Raw genomic sequence first — 5000 nt, 5'->3', positions numbered from 1 at the left:
TTACTTGGGGTTGCATGTGGGAGGAAAGGGAGGAGAGGAGGTGGAGGTAAATTATAGACTGAAACAAGTAAATGTCTTGTTGGATTAAAAGGTGTCTTGAGAAATAAGGATTTGCGGATGGACGCAAAGAGAAAACTGTATAAAGGGGTGATTGTGCCGACGTCACTGTATGGGGCAGAGACATGGAATTTAAGAGAGACAGCAAGGAAAAGTTTAAATGTGTTTGTGATGAAATGTCTGAGAAGTATGGTAGGAGTTACAAGGATGGATAGAGTGAGAATTGAGAAGGTGATGAGGAGAGTTAGGGTAAAAAAGGAGATGACAAACAGACCTGATGAAAAAATGTTGGGATGGTTTGGACACATGGAAAGAATGGGCGAAGAAATATTAGAAAAAGAGGTGTGGAAGGCAGAGGTGGGGAGAGTGAACTTGAGGGGACGACCAAGGATGAGATGGATGGATGGGGTGAAAGGGGCGTTGAGCAAGAGAGAAAGCATGATATAAGGATGAGTGAAGAATGGCTATGTGCAAATGATACTGTGATGCAAGATAGAGAGCGGGAGAGACGGGTAGGGAGTGGATGTGTATGATATTTTTTACGCAGCCCGAAGAGACTTCTTCCCGTATTCGCTTTTTCTGCACAAGGGGACGGAGAAGGGGGGGGGGGTCGTAGATCAAGTGAAGCAGCCTTGCAGTGGATGTGCTGTGTCTTGCTGCATTGCTTCTGACCCAGGGCAGTGGGCGGGATACAGGGATGACCCGTCATCCATGAGGAGTTAAGAAAGGGTGGTGGATGGGAGTGGAATAGGTGGGAGTGGAATGGGTGGGAGTGGAATAGGTGGGAGTGGAATAGGTGGGAGTGGAATGGGTGGGAGTGGAATGGGTGGGAGTGGAATGGGTGGGAGTGAAATGGGTAGGAGTGAAATGGGAGTGAAATGGGGTGGGAGTGAAATGGGTGGGAGTGAAGTGGGTGGGAGTGAAGTGGGTGGGAGTGAAATGGGTGGGAGTGAAATGGGATTGAAATGGGTGGGAGTGAAATGGGTGGGAGTGAAATGGGTAGGAGTGAAATGGGAGTGAAATGGGTGGGAGTGAAATGGGTGGGAGTGAAATGGGGTGGGAGTGAAATGGGTGGGAGTGGAATGGGTGGGAGTGGAATGGGTGGGAGTGAAATGGGTGGGAGTGAAATGGGTGGGAGTGAAATGGGAGTGAAATGGGGTGGGAGTGAAATGGGTGGGAGTGAAGTGGGAGTGAAATGGGTGGGAGTGAAATGGGTGGGAGTGAAGTGGGTGGGAGTGAAATGGGTGGGAGTGAAATGGGATTGAAATGGGTGGGAGTGAAATGGGTGGGAGTGAAATGGGTGGTAATGGTTGCTTACTTTTTGACCTGACTACGTTCATTATATTGGGGGGAAAGCCTTTGGTGTATAGACAGAAAATCATTATGGCAAACCATTTGGTTCTCAACAAAAAAATACATAGAATGTCATTTGATATGCCGGAGGGAAATGATCTCCTTCCAGCATATCAGATTCCTTCTCGAAAACTGCGGGCTGGAAATCCACCCCAACAGTCGAAGGAAAAATTGCCCAGTGTGATATCGCCTTCAGGAGTCCTCCGAAGCGGGCCGGTGCTGGACGGGGGAGGAGTCTTCCGAAGGCAGAGGAGTCTTCCGAAGACGGTGGAGTCTTTCGAAGGCACAGGAGTTAGCAGCAGCCCGCTAAAAGCCAACTTTCGCCAGGCGAAGTTAACGATTTTTTTTTTTTTTTTTTTTTTTTTTTTTTTTTTTTTTTTTTTTTTTTTTTTTTTTTTTTTTTTTTTTTTTTTTTTTTTCCAAGAAAGTTTTCCTGAAGAAATACCTGTTCTCCGATGAATGCCAGATGGCGAACTTTAACACTGGGACGAATGTTGACCCCTTTACAAGATCTGGGTAGTACAACGTTGATTCACTGTCTAGATTAAAAGATTCCTGGATTTACCGTATACTGGTTATTGGGGAAGCATGAAAATACTTTTAAGTCTTTTTCATGGCTAACAACGTACGATTTTATCCAGTTTAGAGCAGCATTTCTCAACCAGGGTTCCGCAAAAGGTTATTGTAATAATGTAATATAGACATCATCCTATCTAACCTATTATTACGATGAAAATAAAATGAGAAAGATTTTTTTTTTTTTTTTTGCGCAGGGGTTCCTTGAGACATGCAATTTATTTCAAAGGTTACGCAAGGGTAAAAGATTGAGAAACACTGATTTATAGTATAACTTCGTAATAAAACCGTTAATATTAACGGTTCTAAATGTTGGGAAAACATCAGTAACAACATCGACTCGATGGTTGTTCCGAGAAACATAGCCACTTTCTAACACAAGTCCTCAGATCTGGTCCGTCCTAACCCACACCTGCTATATCACGCTAATCCCTGGCAATTTCCCCTAATAGACCTCTCGTTCCCTTATACCCTCCTGGTCCCTGGAAGGTGCATCCCGAGAGGAAGGACCATAAACGATGTCCCACCAGATTTATCCAAATAATTTGGCCGAATGCATTGATTGGCCTACCTGCCTACCCACCTCTCCATTCGCCGTTGCCGACATACCGCATCGACATGACGTCACGCGTTTTTCATCCGTCTGCTTGTGAAAGTCTTCAACAAAACTAAAACTATACTCACTACCATCTTACTCTGTTCGTAAATACTGAGTATATTTTAATTCAATCAACATCCTGATTGGAGAGGACAAGGAAAATACGATTTAATTTATTCTGATGGAAAACAACAAGACCTTCATCCCTCCTCCAAAGTCGAAAATGAAGTTGGGTCAGTCAAACCATTGGCATATACAACTATAACGATGAAACATCTCGCCCAGGTGTTAGTCTTTAACAAAAAATGCGAACCACCACTCAGCAACCGCAACAAGTCCCACTTTCAGAACCTGTTGCCCAGCAACTTTATTTGTTGATGTGACGGTGAAATTGGCACTGCCTCCTCTGTCCTAACACTAAATTTCACTCTTACATCTTTACAAACAACTTTTAAATCTGAACTGAGAAATTGCGACCATAAACAACTTTGTCCTTCCATCGAGAACTTTATTTGTTGATGTGACGGTGAAATTGGCACTGCCTCCTCTGTCCTAACACTAAATTTCACTCTTACATCTTTAAAAAGCAACTTTTAAATCTGAACTGAGAAATTGCGACCACAAACAACTTTGTTCTTGCATCGAGAACTTTAACTCTTTTTCACAAAAGATGACAACACAAAAGCGTAACTGGACATAACCAAATACAGGAAAGATCGTACAAACAATAGATGAATAAACAAGATATCTGATCTCTTTAGCACACTGCTTAAGACATTTATCTGTATTCTAAAACATTCAACTGTTCCACAAATTTAAATAATTCTTCATGAAAGAGTACGAATGACCATAAGATTCTCTCCAAGACCTGAAGCCTTAGGCAATTCACGTGGCGATTACTTAATGGAAAAAATACTTTATTTTTTCTACGCAATGAGGTTCTTTATAGATTTTATTTAGGTTGACTATGAATGGCTTTATCCAGATGAAGCACAAACTCGGAATATGGAGGGATTTCAACTAAGAACTTTATCATATACATTTTTTCTACCCTTCACTCTCTGACTGTATAACATCATTTAACCTCAACAAGAAAGTCAATAAATCGATAAACTTTAAAATAAAACAAATGAACATATAAAAAAAAAAAAAAATCCCATTTCTTCCCGACCCTACCTCTGAGCTATATTAAGTGGCGTGACGCTAACAAGAACAAGGCATAAAATCCCGCCAACAACGGGGCAAAGAGGTTGAGCCGAGCCTCTCCATCCAAGAGGAATGTCAATCGTTGCAGGTGTTCCACGACCGTAGTCTTTGAGACAAGAATAACTGTCGGGGGGGGTAAGACTCTATTCCCCTTCACTCAACACAGCGATATCTGAAATCACGCTATCAGTGACAACTTCCATTCCCTCTAAAGAGAGAGAGAGAGAGCAAGCGAGAGAGAGAGAGAGAGAGAGAGAGAGAGAGAGAGAGAGAGAGAGAGAGAGAGAGAGAGAGAGAGAGAGAGAGAGAGAGAGAGAGAGAGAGGGGGGGGGGAGGGTAGAAGAAAAAAAAAATTGGCAGACTCTAAAGGCCCTGTACTTTATCCCAACCTTACGAGATCTTTTCCACTTCAAGAACAATCACACGCTAAAGTAATGTGACAGGGTTTTGCTCGCCCATAAAAGAGAGAGAGAGAGAGAGAGAGAGAGAGAGAGAGAGAGAGAGAGAGAGAGAGAGAGAGAGAGAGAGAGAGAGAGAGAGAGAGAGATGAGGCATTAAGAATGCAAATGCAAAATGAGGAAATCTGATTTCGCGTCCTCGACTTCCGCAAAGAAACTCTGCAAGCAAAGGGACGCTACAGAAAAGACTATTCAGGTGGCAACCCAAAAAAAAAAAAAAAAAAACAAAAAAAAAAAAAAAAAAAAAAAAACACCAAGTACAGCAGGAGGAAGAAGCCTTTCAGTGTCTTGGATCTTCAAGACTCCGAGTCAAGAAAATTTGGGAATAGAAAAACATGGGATTTCAAAACAATAATTGTATCCTATTTTTCAAGGGTGGAGTTTGGAAAAGAAAAATTTCTTGAGTCCCTATTGTTGAGTTATCAACTTAATGATGATGATAGTGATTATGATGATAATGATGATAAACTTGGGACGCTCGGGTCCATTCTAACAATCTTGTGGGAATCGCTGAGATTGCTTCGTTTCCTGCGTTAACTGTGGCCTCTTAGGTTAAGTTAGGTCGGGCTACGCTGGGTTAGGTTTGGCTGGGTTGGGTTAGCTTAGGTTGGGTTAGGTTGGAATGGATTATTTTAGGTTAGATTAGGTTAGGTTAAGTTAAATTGGATTAGGTCAGGTCAGGTTAGATGAAGTCAGTTTAGGGCAAGTTAAGTTAGAGCAGGTTAGGTTAAGTTAGGTCAGGTTAGATGAAG

General features: G+C 42.3%; 1 protein-coding gene across 2 annotated transcripts in view; it reads right to left on the bottom strand.

Annotated features, from left to right (window-relative positions):
- The window catches only part of LOC143026470 (uncharacterized), a 329789-nt gene that overhangs the window by 244754 nt on the left and 80035 nt on the right, over positions 1-5000 (bottom strand). The window lies entirely within an intron of this gene.

The sequence above is a fragment of the Oratosquilla oratoria genome, chromosome 6 (assembly GCF_046742065.1).
Source record: "Oratosquilla oratoria isolate Oo_2021 chromosome 6, ASM4674206v1, whole genome shotgun sequence".
Lineage (NCBI taxonomy): Eukaryota > Metazoa > Arthropoda > Malacostraca > Stomatopoda > Squillidae > Oratosquilla > Oratosquilla oratoria.
The sequence above is the reverse complement of the archived record's forward strand: the minus strand, read 5'-3'. Positions and strand labels throughout refer to the sequence as shown.